The 15429-nt window shown below is 42.8% G+C and overlaps 1 protein-coding gene across 4 annotated transcripts in view; it reads left to right on the top strand.

Annotated features, from left to right (window-relative positions):
* Positions 1–15429, top strand: part of LOC121291587 (calcipressin-3-like) — a 187131-nt gene that overhangs the window by 59524 nt on the left and 112178 nt on the right. The gene's annotated exons all lie outside the window — the stretch shown is intronic.

Raw genomic sequence — 15429 nt, 5'->3', positions numbered from 1 at the left:
TCCTGAAAAGTTATGCATACCTGATGACAAGTGCCTCACATGTTAAAATGGGGATTGAATTACACAGGTGGGCTCTGGCCCGACTTGTACCTGAAGAGATTATTAACAAAATGAGAGTGCACAAATTTCAAAGCAATCTTGTTACATGGGTTAAAAATTGATTGGAAGGTTGGAGGCAGAAAGTAAGGACAAAAGGGGCCTAGTCTAATTGGTGGGATTTGTCAAAGGGTGTTGTTCCCAGGCAGGGTTCTGTACGGAGGCCTCAGCTTTTCACTTTTTATCAATGACTTGGGTCCAAGTTTGCAGTTAACAAAGGTAAGAGGCACAAAAAGTAATACAGCTGGGAAAAGGAAGTTACAAAAAGACATTTACTAATTGAATGAATGGGTAAAATTGTGGTAAATGGAGTTCAACGTAGAGGCCTATGAAATTGCCTACTTTGAGTTCAAGAAAGATAAATCCGAATGGGGGAGTATCTTGTGTGAGTGGTACCAGGCAGACTTGTGCTGATTCCCTCTATGCAGGTAGCGGCAAGGGTCGCTACATGTGCAGCCTGTGTGGTGTTCTTTGTTGATATCATTGAAGAATGCCATTCAGTTAGAGGCCTGTGATGCTGCCTGCCCAGTGAATCCACCAGTTACACGAACAAATTTCTCCCTCAGCCTGTTTTAAATGGTGAGAAACTAGGAAATGTTGAGCAGAGATTTGGGTGTCCACGTATACCTCACTAAAAGTGAGCAGCCAGGTATCAAAAAGGTTAATGATCTCAATCGGGCTGAAGTACAGAGGAGAGGATGTTCTGCTTCAGTTGACACCACCTTGAGTCCTGCATTCAGTTCTTGACACTGCATCTCAGGAAGGGTGTATTAGCCATGTAAGGGGTGCAGCACAGATGCACCAGAATGATACCGGGATCTAAATTGTGAGGACAAGTTGAATAAATGTGGCTTGTTTTCCTGTTGAATATGGAAAACAGAAGTGAGCTAATTGATGTATTTAACATAAAATGATTTGTTAGGGTGATAAAGAAAATCTAATTCCCCTCGTGAAGGAATCCAGAGCAAGAAACAGTAATAAAATTAGAGCTAGGCCATTTAGCAGTGTACTCAGCAAGAACTTCTTTACACACACAGGGATGTTGCTTCAATTGAAGCTTTCAAGACTGTGATTGATAGAACTATTTTAGGTAAGGGTAATGAGAGATGATGAGCAATGTTCCCACTAAGATGTGTGGCCATGCACCAATCCGGAATATACCAGGCATGGAACAAACAGGCTGCGCATAACCAATGTTCCCTCCAAGATGTGTGCATTCATGATCTCACGGCAATCTTAAAGGGACTGCACAATGCAACAAGCAGGTCACACACAGAAAAGAGCAATTAAAGGGAATATTGAAATGGAGCAAAGGTGGGGTTGAGGTACACATTAGCTATGATCTAATTGAATGGTGGAACAGGTTGGATGGGCTGATAGGCCTATTCCTGTTCCTGTGTTTAATCCCACTTCCGAAAGCTACAATTGGTCTGACTGCCCATATGCAATGTTATGAGATACTGACACTGTAGAGAAATGATTTTCCAAATAGTGCTTGGCATTGAGGATTGGAGGCTAAATTCTTTCTTGATACCATTTTGAATAATAGAACATCTGTCACTTTAGGATTGTGAAGTATATAGACTTTATGTGCAACTTGCCAGCTGTTCAGATGTGTGAAGTGCTGCATTAAGACTCATAACAAATAAGGCACTTTTAAGTCACCACTTAAATCTGCTTAAACCATCTTTATTCACCTGTATCCTATTTTTAAAAAGCTGAAAAGTTATGGAACAATTAGTTCAAATATTAAGTAATTGTGATTTTAAACTATTTAATGCCTTATTATTTAACATTGCTGTTTAATAAATCAAAAATCTCCTATTAATTAAGTTGCTGTTCTTTGACATCTCTAATTTGCCGAAGGGCTACTATTAGCTGTGGTATTTAATCCCTATTGAACTATATTAAAGATTTTAATTTTTAATTAAAGTGCTGCCAATAAAATAATATTGTGATTACCTCCACAAGAGCCTTTGAAAACTATCTACAAAAAGCAAGTTCTGAAAACACGGGGAAGGAAGAAGTGCACATTTATTAAATAGATAGTCCTAAATAATATAATTTGTATCTGAGGCTATGGTACCAGAGTATCTTTATAATAGTTTAACTTATTACCGTGGAAGGGAAATTATACTACATGGGCTTTATTTAATATGGGAAAGTTATCAGCCAGGGGTCATTGGCTCTCATTCATCATGATTAACCTATAATAAACTACATTGTAACCGGGTAAACAACCTAAATGAGCATTTTCTATCTCTAAAGTTTGAAGGACACTAACATTTTAAAATGTGGTTTTAATGTAAGTTAATAGGGAAAAATAATGGGACTTGGGATAGACAAAATTCAAAGATCAAATGCTTTCTTCTCCGGAGTCTTAGAAGATATAGCTGAGGATATTGCATGTGTTTGTGTCTTAATTTTCCAAAGCTCCCTAGATGCATGAGTTAAGCCTTTGGTTCAAAAAATTTCAAATGTCACTCCCATTTTTTTTAAGAAGGAAGGGAGGGAGAGCCCATTTATAGACCCAACAATTTCACAGTTACTGCAGTTACTTAAATCTAACATTTTTTTTAAAAAAACATGACTGAGCACCTGGACAGGTATGAACTGATCAAAGAGGATCCGTGTGGTTTTGGGAAGAGTAGGCCATGCGTAACTAATGTAATTTCAGTTTTTGCAGAGATCACTAGCATGGTGTTTAGGGAATTATCTATGGATGTTGTCTACATGGGCTTTCAGAAGCCAATTGACAAAGTTCAGCAAAAGAGATTATAGCAAAAATGAAAAAGCAGAATTGGAAGTAGCCTTCTGACATTAGTTGGGTGGCAGGAGGCAGAGATTGGGGATATATGCAATGTGCTTTGATTGCTGGGATGTCACAAAGGATCTGTTCTAGTGACTCAGATTTTTACCATAAATATTAATGAATTGAATGAAAGGAAAAAGATTTGTATTATCTAGGTTTATAGATTACACTAATTTAGGAGGTTGGGTAAATTATTTGGATGGGAGGAGCGAGTTACAATGGAGCATAGACAGACTTAAGTGGGCAGAATCGTCCCAGGTGTGCACCAAGTGCGGTGGCAGGTATGAAAAATGGCATTTTACCTGCCAGTCACAATGGCGGATTTTCATGACGTATTGTCTGCTTTCTGCCTCATTAATTATGCAGCCACAGGACACATGCCATCTCGCTGGTGGGGTGGCCTTTGAATTACCTGCTGTGGTGTTACCTCACCATTTCTGCACTCCAAGTGCCATATCTAAACTACAGCTGTGCACACAGTTTTCAATACTTGCAGCCCAGGACTGCTACAGTGAAAGCCAAGGAGAGTTCAGTAACCTGTCATTGGAATGTCTTTTGGAGGCCTAATGTAGTGTGTTCCACTCCCACTGTGGCCACAGAAAGCCCAGCATTCTCATCACTCCAGCTTAGGATGTGATGGCAGTAGTGGTCAGTGTCAATGCTGCACAGAAGCGGTTGGCCATACAGTGCAGAAAGAGGATGAATGATCTTAACTGTGCCACTAGGGTAAGGCAACCATCTCTTCATTCTAAGCTCTCACGCACACTCACAGGGCGATCACACATTCACTTGCTTCTCACTCACTGCCAGCTCAAGGGACATCACCATTCTCTCTCACACACACCCTCACATCTCCAAAACAAAAACAGAATTACCTGGAAAAACTCAGCAGGTCTGGCAGCATCGGCGGAGAAGAAAAGAGTTGACGTTTCGAGTCCTCATGACCCTTCGACAGAACTGGATTTTTAAAAATATATGCTGGTTTAAGGTCGGGGGTGGGGGGGGAGAAGAAGAAGTGGGGGGTGGGGAGGAGAAGTGGGGGGTGGTGTGGTGTGGTTGTAGGGACAAGCAAGCAGTGATAGGAGCAGATAATCAAAAGATGTCACAGACAATGGAACAAAGAAGTGTTGAAGGTGGTGATATCTAAACGAATGTGCTAATTAAGAATGGATGGCAGGGCACTCAAGGTACAGCTCTAGTGGAGGTGGGGTGGAAAGACTAGCCTGGCATACAAGATTTCAAAGTAATGGAAATAGGTGAGAAAAGAAAAATCTATATAAATTATTGGAAAAAAACAAAGGAAAGGGGAAGAAATGGAAAGGGGGTGGGGATGGAGGAGAGAGTACAAGATCTAAAGTTGTTGAATTCAATATTTAGTCCGGAAGGCTGTAAAGTGCCTAGTCGGAAGATGAGGTGTTGTTCCTCCAGTTTGCGTTGGGCTTCACTGGAACAATGCAGCAAGCCAAGGACAGACATGTGGGCAAGAGAGCAGGGTGGAGTGTTGAAATGGCAAGCAATGGGGAGGTTTGGGTCTTTCTTGCGGACAGACCGCAGTGTTCTGCAAAGCGGTCGCCCAGTTTACGTTTGGTCTCTCCAGTGTAGAGGAGACCGCATTGAGAGCAACGAATGCAGTAGACTAAGTTGGGGGAAATGCAAGTGAAATGCTGCTTCACTTGAAAGGAGTGTTTGGGCCCTTGGATGGTGAGGAGAGAGGAAGTGAAGGGGCAGGTGTTGCATCTTTTGCGTGGGCGTGGGGAAGTGCCATAGGTGGGGGTTGAGGAGTAGGGGGTAATGGAGGAGTGGACCAGGGTGTCCCGGAGGGAACGATCCCTACGGAATGCTTCCGGGGGGGTGAGAGGAAGATGTGTTTGGTGTTGGCATCATGCTGGAGTTGGTGGAAATGGCGGAGGATGATCCTTTGAATGCAGATGCTGGTGGGGTGATAAGTGAGGACAAGGGGGACCCTATCATGTTTCTGGGAGGGAGGAGAAGGCATGAGGGCAGATGCGCGGGAGATGGGCCGGACACGGTTGAGGACCCTGTCAACGACCGTGGGTGGAAAACCTCGGTTAAGGAAGAAGGAGGATATGTCAGAGGAACTGTTTTTGAAGGTAGCATCATCAGAACAGATGCGACGGAGGTGAAGAAACTGAGAGAATGGGATGGAGTCCTTACAGGAAGCGGGGTGTGATCGAGGTAGCTGTGGGAGTTGGTAGGCTTGTAATGGATATTGGTGGACAGTCTATTGCCAGAAATTGAGACAGAGAGGTCAAGGAAGGGAAGGGAAGTGTCAGAGGTGGACCATGTGAAAATGATGGAATGGAGATTGGAAGCAAAATTAATAAATTTTTCCAAGTCCTGACGAGAGCATGAAGCAGCACCAAAGTAATCATCGATGTACCGGAGAAAGAGTTGTGGGAGGGGGCCAGAGTAGGACTGGAACAAGGAATGTTCAACATACCCCATAAAGAGACAGGCATAGCTGGGGCCCATGCGGGTACCCATAGCCACACCTTTTATTTGGAGGAAGTGAGAGAAGTTAAAGGAAAAATTGTTCAGTGTGAGAACAAGTTCAGCCAGACGGAGGAGAGTAGTGGTGGATGGGGATTTTTCGGGCCTCTGTTCGAGGAAGAAGCTAAGGGCCCTCAGACCATCCTGGTGGGGGATGGAGGTGCAGAGGGATTGGACGTCCATGGTGAAGAGGAAGCAGTTGGGGCCAGGGAACTGGAAATTGTTGATGTGACGTAATCTCCAGTTCTGTCGAAGGGTCATGAGGACTCGAAACGTCAACTCTTTTCTTCTCCGCCGATGCTGCCAGACCTGCTGAGTTTTTCCGGGTAATTCTGTTTTTGTTTTGGATTTCCAGCATCCGCAGTTTTTTGTTTTTATCCCTCACATCTCCATCTGGCCTCATCCTCTGGAGACTGCCTCCTCAGCCCTCGCCATCTTGAGGCCACTTGCACAGATAAACATGTGTCCCCACACACACCTTGGGATAGTAACCCCCCTTCTCCAGTACAGCCCTATTCCTGCAGCCCCTTCCCTCGCCTGAGGCCACTTCTCCCCCTTCCCTGTGCAAGCCCTAGTCCTGCAGCCGTTGAAAAGCCACCCCTGCCTTACTGCCTTATGGCTAGCTGGTTAGGCATGGACCTGCTCGTGAGCCCCCTAAAAGTGATGTGGTGCTGCCTGTGAAACCTGGTGCTGGTAACAGCGAGTGCTGCCCGAAGCAAAGTAGGTAAACAAACCTCAAAGTCCCAAGTGAAGTACAGCGCACCAGGTGCATGTTGCATATGTACTGTTGTGAAACACACCAACGTGCCCAGAGGATCCAGTGCGGAGGGGGTGATACCGGCGAGCCAGGCTTATAACGGGATACTAAAGTATTGAAATTAGGTTCCTGGCATGCGGTGGCAGGAAATGCAGTCCACCGTTGATGGGTGGAGCGGACAATTGCAAACTGGTTTCGTGACGGCACAAAACCGATGATTGGCCTTCTCACTGTACTGCCCACTCATGCCCTCCACCAATGGGACCAGATGATTCCGCCCAGTGAGTGGTGGCAAAACAAATGTCGATGGAGTTCAATGTGGGGAAGTTTGAGGTCATCTATTTTGGGTTCGAGAAAGACAAATTGGAATTTTTTTTTCATATTGGAGACTAGCTTGGGGGAGGGGAGGGGAGATGCACATAAAATGTCGGGTGACTAGCTCACCACCACCTCCTTCACCAAACCTGTTCCCGATGATATGGGGGTTTGGTAAGACACCCACTAGGCCACTTACTCTTAAGCCTATTCAGTTCCTTAACTGCCCAATTAAGGGCCTCAAATCACCCACACTGCCATTAAATGCTGCATGGTGGCAGGCGGGCCAGAGTACAAAGGGCTTTTTTTGAAAAAAGCAAAACGGAAGTGGGGGCAAATCAATTGAGGGGTTCCCTATGCACACCAGGGCACTGCCCCCTTCACCTGCCCCCCCGCCCCACCCTAAGATGTCACCCACCAACCCTTTGTTCCTCCCCACCTCTAAAACCCATCTACTCTGTCCCCAAGGTGGCCGACTTCCTCCTGCCCCCAAGGTTTGGAACTTAATTCACTCGGGGATCTATTGCTGCTCTTTGTGTAGATGTTTGTAGTCCCTGCAGAGCCCGCGACTGATTTCTGACACTGCTGCCACTGCTAGAGCATTGATTGGCTGGCAGTTCTCAAGAGCAGGACTTCCTATCCAGTGAAGGATGGAAGTCTGACCCTCAGCCTGTTTATGCTGACCCAGCATATTACCGCTGCCAGGACAGGTTTTTTAAGTCGGTCCATTGGGGACCAGCTTTTCTTCCGGGGGGTGGGGGTGGCAAGCAGCATGTCCCCCTATAAAATCCAGCCCCACATTGTGTTGCATTCAGTTTTGGGCACTGAATCTCAGGGAAATTATGCTGACCTTGAGTGGGTACACTGTGATTCACCAGAATTGTAGCATGCTTAAGGATTAAATTCCAAGTACAGTTTTCATAAACTTGGTTTTTAGTCCCTTGAGCTTAGAATGTTTAGGGGTTCTCTAATTTAAAGGCTCAGAATGAAAAACATATTTGATAGTGTAGATACGGATGAAGTTTGGTGGTGGAATCCAGAGAAAGGAGACATTTGATGGAATTTTAAGACTCCCCAGAGAAGTGGATTGGCTAGCTGGGGGGCTGTAAAATCAAGCGCCATGGCTGTGGTGCCATGCCTGTTGCCTGCCCACGTCCTCTGCTACTTTACTGTGGCGGGTTAAGTGCAGGAATTGTACAAAGGCCATTTACATTTCTTAAGCCACTTCTGGCCAGCGGAGATGACCTGTCCTTAAGCCAATTGCGGCTCTTAAGATACCAGTTAATGGCCACTTAAGTGCTTCTTTCTGTCACTGCTGGTATTTTTACCAAAGGTGTGAGATTTTGATAGTCTGTTTGCAGGCTGAGGGGGGTATGTCCCTCCTGTTCGGGCACCATGTGCTCAATGGAGGCTTCTCAACCTTTTCTCCACGGCTTGCCAGCCTGGCCCCATCGAAATCCCAGACTTAGCTAGGTGTCTGAATCCATGGCTCTTCTTCAATGGAGACTGCCTGTTGTACTCGTAGTGATTGCCACTCCAGATGGCGCTGCTGGGACTCGAGAGCTGCCAGTTATTTGGCCATCAGCTCTGGGGTGGGACTTCTTCCTCCAGTGGGGGCAGAAGCCTCTCCCTGAGCCTATTAATGATCCTCTGTTAAACCACTACAGAACAACCTTGCCAAACAAAGATGGGCTTACCCTCTTCTTTCAGGCTGAGGTGGAGGAACAGGGCCACTGCCTCTGTGTAAAGGTCTGGCCATTAAAACTAATGTCCGGGGGACTAAGTCCTCACTCTTTAAAGCCTAGATTTTATGTATATATATATAAAAAAAAAATGACTGAAACCATGGCTGACCATAACTCAAACAAAAGGAACATTCTAGCATTCAGAAGTTGACACCTCATTATCTCAAAAGAGATGCGATTGACCCCTGTCAATGGAGAGACAATTCCCAGGGAATTGTACAAAGGCCATTTACATTTCTTAAGCCAGTTCTGGCCAGCAGAGATGACCAGTCTGCGAGGACAAAGGACCCTGAAACCTCTTTTGAAATCCTTAATGGTTGAAACTTAACCAATCTCAAGAATCCAGACGAAGGAATATACACCCATTGTCCAAACCAAATTGGAGAGGTGGGAGTCACGTGGCACATCCCCACCCCTGCGTGTGTGTGTGTGTGTGTGTGTGTGTGTGTCCACCAAGTTGGTGGAACATGTAATATTGCCTTGTGGAGGCTGCCAAGCTTAGACTGCCAACTTCTATCTAGCAACCACTAGCTCAGAAAAAGAGTTCTGTCCAGATTTGAATACCTACACTGTTTCTACTGGAAGTTCTGTATCGTCACCTACAAAACTAATTCATCTCTGCATGCCCATCTCATTGTGGAAGTCATCTCTACTGGAAAAGTGGGTGATCCAGCATCAGTCCCGGCCTGCTGACCTCTGAAGGAATACACCATTGGGCTTTTTGATTCTGGAATCTGGACTCGCATCAAACCATAATTCTTTTCTGTTGTCTTTGCCCTGTACCTCTTTCTTTTCTTTGACCCTCAGTTAGTGTATGAATGAAAAATAGGTCAAGTTGTTACCCTCTTCTCACATTTGTGCGTGTGCAAATAGGATGAACCAAAAGGGTTAACTTATCTCGAGTTTGCTGTGCAATTTTAATAGAGAAGTGGATCACACCAAAACTGAGGGGTTGGGAAAAAATACACCACCACATATGAAGGGGATATCAAAATCAAAACACCTTTCTGTTTACGGATGGGTAGTGAGAGAAATCGGAGCTGTCTGTAACCCTAGGCCGTTTAGAAGTGAAATTGAGGTGCATGTTTTCACCCCACAGTTAATGGAACTCTTGAATTCTCTCTTTCTCCAGAAGCCCATGAATGCTGGGCCAGTTGAAAATTTCAGGCTTGAGATTGATAGATTTTTTTTTTGTTAGGTAAGGACATCGAGGGTTATGGAGTTAATGTACAGATCTATTGTGATGTAGTGAGGGTCTGAATGGCCTATCCCTGTTCTTATATTATGTTCTTGATTTGATATTACATACAAACAGTGCAAACAGTTTAACTATATTGTACTGGCTCTTCCTACATGTGCACTGCAGAACCAGTCTCATTCCCTTAAGTTAGCATGATTTGGTGAGCGCACAGGAGGCAATATTGAGATGGAACATTTCAGTATCACTTCTACACAAATCACTACTTTTAACATAATGTGCCATATTCATTTAAAGCTCGAGTTTTTCCCTGAATAATTTAACTGCTTTTAGATTAGAATGCAATACTGCAGTTTAATAATGGCTGATTGTGAAGAGTAGTCAAATGAATGTTGATGTTGCAAAGCTTGCCAGTGACTCAAACTTCTTAAAAGAAAAATAGCACTGCATTTATAATTTGCAAGATACCTATTGTAGGTAAACACTTCTCCAATTGTTGTGTTTATTCCACATGGTTAAGATACATTGAGGCCCCTATCTAGTGAATTCATAAATATATATAAAAACAAAAAAACTGCGGATGCTGGAAATCCAAAACAAAAACAGAATTACCTGGAAAAACTCAGTAGGTCTGACAGCATCGGCGGAGAAGAAAAGAGTTGACGTTTCGAGTCCTCATGACCCTTCGACAGAACTTGAGTTCTGTCGAAGGGTCATGAGGACTCGAAACGTCAACTCTTTTCTTCTCCGCCGATGCTGCCAGACCTGCTGAGTTTTTCCAGGTAATTCTGAACTCATAAATATCCCTGTACATTTCTGAGAATTTGTTTTTTGTTCATAAACCTGTGACATGTGACTTCAGCTTAACACGCTTTATCTAGCGCACTGTCCCTTTTCCATTTTTGCTTGCTCCTTTATCTTCTTGCAGTGGCACCTGTTATGTTAACTTTACTTGTGAGAGCATGCAAGAGAAATCGTTTCTCCTAAGTGTCAGGTCTGTTTTTGACTGAATTTTCCTGATACAACCACAAACCTATTCAAAATTATTCGCTGATATTTCTGGAATTCAAATGTCTCTCCTTGTTTGCATCTAAGAATAAGAAACTATATTAGTTTTCTGTTCTATTTGGCAAACATGGTTCCTGGTACCATGCATCATGTTGGACATCCTTTGATAACCCACTATTTAGACAATTAATGTCTTTAGTGTTAATGTATTTTCTCCCTTCCCTTCAAATATCTGTAAGAATGCTCTACCTCAAAAAATGATTCCCTCATAGCTCAAGAAATATTCATTTTAGAGAGAAATCTATATATTTGTAAGTAATTGAATTATCTTGAGGTTTTATGCCTGAAGAAAACTTCTCTAAATATATATGTACTAAACTCTTGGAACTGAATGAATTTTCCTCCTGTGGGATCATACTTTGTCATCATATTTTGTTGTTTAGCTCAAAGCAGAAAAATAGCAAGTTGAAGAAACTAGGAACATAGAAATCAAAAGTAAGGAAAGCGGTTGGAAAACTATCAATGAACAACTGCTAAGAATTTGCAAAAACATTTATAAATGACCAATATAAGATATGCTAGAATTTGTTTTAACTAATTAAGTGATTTTTTAAAAAATTCATCTAACAATTTTATACTGCAACTGAAACTTCTGATGTCCAAAGTACAATTTGAATCAAAAGCATTAAAATAATATAAATTAGATTTACATGATTAAATTTAACTGTAAAGCTGTCTTTTATAATCTTTAATACCCTTGTTGTTTATACTTGAAGGGCTCAGTCCCTTCTAAAAGCCTGGGCATGGACTTCAATTTTTTACCCAGAATTGTGTCTCTGTTAGCTGAAGGTCTCCAGGTTGCATTTATTGCCTAATCGTAGTTGCTTTAAGAAGGAGCTTGCCTCCTTAAACCATTTTCTCTTTGTAGTGGTTTAATATAACTAAGTCATTTGCTACACCACTTCAGAGCGCAGTTAAGAGACAGCATGGTTGTGTGGAACCAGAGTCACGTATAGGTTTCCTTCCATAAAGGACAGTTGTGTAATCATTGGGTTTTAGGATAATCCAATAGTTTCACGGTCACTTTTATTTTACCGCTTTCCTTTCCTTTCCAGATGTTTTCTTCATAAATTCAAATTCTCAAACTGGGATTTTACCTTGTTCTCTGCATTGTTAGTCAAATTACATAATAAATACACTACTGTATTCTCTTTCCACATTCCTTACTTTTGGTTTGTATGTTCTTTGTTTCTTCATGCCCATTAGGAAAGGGCTGTGATGATGCGAAGAACCCTCTATTTGTTTGTTACATATTAGAATGCTCCTGTTAGTATAAAACATGTTTGCTCCCATTTCCAATATAAGCAGTTCTAATACTTATTAGTATTGCATCATAATAACATTATTTTACATCAGATTTATTTGGCAGTTTATTATACAATAGAAAACTATGAAATTTAATAGTTGATCTCCTGTGGCATTGCAAAAGGGAATCCATATCAAGTGTGGTGTTTGGATAACATGGCGTTAAAGGCCAAGTGATAGTTGGATCATGGCAAGGGGACATAATTCATTCCCCATTTTAAAGTTGTATAATATTTCCTTGTTTTGATATCACAGTAATTTCCCACATCCACATTTATAATGGAAGCTATGTGCTTTATTATTACACATTTTGTAAGTTGTTAAGTGAGAGCAGACTGGAATGGGCATTGCATCTCATAAAATTTGCCCCAGTTTGCACATTCTAAATGGTTCCAAAATGAGCTCAACCCTCAGATTGCCATGGATAAAGCACCTGTTCAGTGTAGTATTTAATCCAACACAAATTTGTAACTGCCTAGCCAACATGACGTGATTCCAAGCCAGCATGCCTCGGCAGGATTTCTCCACAGCCATGTTATTTGCAGGTGTTACCATTGACTTTTACATAGCATGTATTCAAATTTTCCACAGAGACCATCGTGACACTGAGGTATTGAAGACATTCCATGTTTCACTCTCCGACTTGTGAAAGTAGACAGTGGTTATTGCAAGGAGGCCATGTCGAGATCCCTGCTAATTTAATCTGCAACATTTTGTACAAATGGCAAAGTTAAGTTTCAGTAGAGCAGTCATCTCAATAAAAGCATTAAATATGGCCTACTGGTGAAATCAAAATAAAATATGACATTTATTCTGGTCTATTTATAAAGTGAATTAGAATTTTGTGCCTGGAGTAGTGCGACAAGCTATCACATGGTTCTGTTATCATTCAATCTGTTAATTTTTTTTAATGTGAATCATAAGTTGTCACTTTTACTTTGAGTACTACTGACTGAATTATTCAGCATGAATCATCTGGGGCTGATCTACTTGCAGCAAGGAGTCAGATTCCTGCTCTCATTCAGGCATGGCAGAGAATTCAGAGCCAAGGAGTAACAGTATCACTGATACTAGATTTTTGTATCACAGAGAGATAATTGTGATGATTAGGTGCTAAATACAGCAACCATTGCAATGAGCTGATGTAGGAGTCTCCACATATTATGTAATTGCCTAGTGACTAATTCACAGCAAGTGATCTTATTGTGAATAATTATTAAAGAGAGTTCCTAGAGCCTGTGGTAGTAGAGCATCAGACATAGTTCTGTTGAAGACACTGGTTCCTCCACACCAACTTTTCAACATGGAGAGTTTCCAATCATTCTTGGGCTACCTGGGGAGATGTGGTGACTGGGGGAAAAACCTGAGGCAAGGAGGAGATAATCAAATAATATAGGTATAGGAAGTTGGGGGAGTAATTGCCTGTTGGCCACCTTGGCTGGCTAATGCCTCATAACCATTCCTGTGAAGTGCCTTGGGACATTTCTACTACATTGAATAAAAGTTGTTGGAACACCAGCTCCTGGCAGCCTTCTGTCTCATGAGATGATGGTTTCCACTTTGGCCAACTCCCTGTTAAACATTACCTGGCATGCCCCACACTAAATCGATGTGCTACAGAACAATGGGTTGTGGATTAGCACAAGTGATTCCATTGTATGCTGAATACAGAGATAAAAACAAAAAAACTGCGGATGCTGGAAATCCAAAACAAAAACAGAATTACCTGGAAAAACTCAGCAGGTCTGGCAGCATCGGCGGAGAAGAAAAGAGTTGACGTTTCGAGTCCTCATGACCCTTCGACAGAAGGGTCTGTCGAAGGGTCATGAGGACTCGAAACGTCAACTCTTTTCTTCTCCGCCGATGCTGCCAAACCTGCTGAGTTTTTCCAGGTAATTCTGTTTTTGTATGCTGAATACAGTCTGTTGTGTTGCTGAGTAGAGCTTTGCCAGGGGGAAGGGGAAAAAATTACTCCTACCAACTTTTCTTGTCAGTGTAGTATAATGTAATGGGTCAAATGGGATTGCTAAATTACTACCAACAGTGCTAAATAATTTGGAAAATTTGTTTACTGACCTTCTGTTCATTGGGCACAAGGTTAAAACAGTCAAAACTGTTTTAATGCAGGACCCTTTAATGTGAGTAATGAAGGTTTAATCTTGAGCTGACTTCAAGCACGTACTTAGTGGACAGGCATTTAATCCATGATAAACCTTCTGTCTCTTTTCAATGTCACTATTTAAGTAAACTGTTGCTCACTTAACTGTAAGTCTTTGGATACTTGGGAATCACATTGTAATTGAGCTGATAACTCTGATGTTCACAAGCTGCCTGTCTGCTGCTTGTAGCAAGAACCATTCCACATTCTTTGTTATGAGGCACTAAACTTCTCAGTGGCAGCTGATATCTTTTTGTGAGCCATATCATGATACAAGGACATTGCAGCTTGCCCGCCTCTTAATTTTCTCCTCTGTTAAAATTTGGTTGACTTCTGCAGAAGGATTAGCTCATGAGCAGAAGTAATCCTCTGGTAGCTTATTGAAGTAAACACTCTTCAGGCTAAATTTTACCAACCCTCTAGGGATATGCCAAGAATTGGAGAGGGGCCCCTGAGATGGCAAGGAAGGAAGTGATAGTGCCTGTCATCTAACCTCCACCATATCATCTTGCTTGTAGCAGTGAAGCTGGTAGATGGCTCTCCTGCACAGAGGCCAGTTATGCCACATAGGTAGTCTCCTATTTGGGCACTCATTGGCCCAGACGGACAATGGCTGATCTTGTGGCAACAGGCATGCTTTCACCCACCACCAACCACCTCCCCCACACTTCGCCAGAGTCTGCCTGATGAGTCCAGTGCCCCCAAACCCCATTCACTTGGTTCGTCGGGCGGTGCCCTTCCGGGGCATCCTGTTTTTCCAGGTGCAGTCCCAGCAGCGGCCAGCTGGCAGTGCTGCTGTCCCTCTGATTAAGTCAGTAGTTCCTGCAGGTGGATCGCTGTCCTTAATAGGGATGGCCACCCTGAGATCCACCAATTCATTTTGTGACCCTGGAGTGCCAAAGTGGGACACACCCCACTCCCTCACACTTCTGGGTCTGTCGGTGACACCTTCGCCACAATCACGAAATTCCGGCAGTCGTGTGTGTGCGTAAACCTGGACATAAATGCTGCTAGGTTGTTCAAATGCAAACATTGGATTAGATACTGCATTTTCATCTCTGGAACCCAGACCAAGCTAGACTGTTGGAATGAAAAATGACTGGTGGCTATAAGGGTCCAAAACTAAATTAATTTTGGCAGTCTTAATGCAGTTTAATTGCTGACAAAGGCCGTCGCTATGAAACATTAACCCTTCTTTCCTTCAACAGTGTTCTCAGTGTTTTATGTCAATTCAATGCCTCCTTCTTAGGCATAAGGCTATACCACAAAATTTCTCTAATTAGCAAACTTGCTCAAAAGCCACGTGATAATGGGTGAGAGAGATGAAAACAGTGTCAGTGTTGCAATAGGGATGATCTTTTGAGAGTGGTATTGACAAATACTGGGGCAGAATAGACAGCTTTATTCTGCTTCTGGCAGTGCAATCCCTGATCTGAATGTCTTTGACTTTGATTTTTAACACGG

Source organism: Carcharodon carcharias, chromosome 19 (assembly GCF_017639515.1).
Source record: "Carcharodon carcharias isolate sCarCar2 chromosome 19, sCarCar2.pri, whole genome shotgun sequence".
Classification (NCBI taxonomy): Eukaryota; Metazoa; Chordata; class Chondrichthyes; order Lamniformes; family Lamnidae; genus Carcharodon; species Carcharodon carcharias.
The sequence above is the reverse complement of the archived record's forward strand: the minus strand, read 5'-3'. Positions and strand labels throughout refer to the sequence as shown.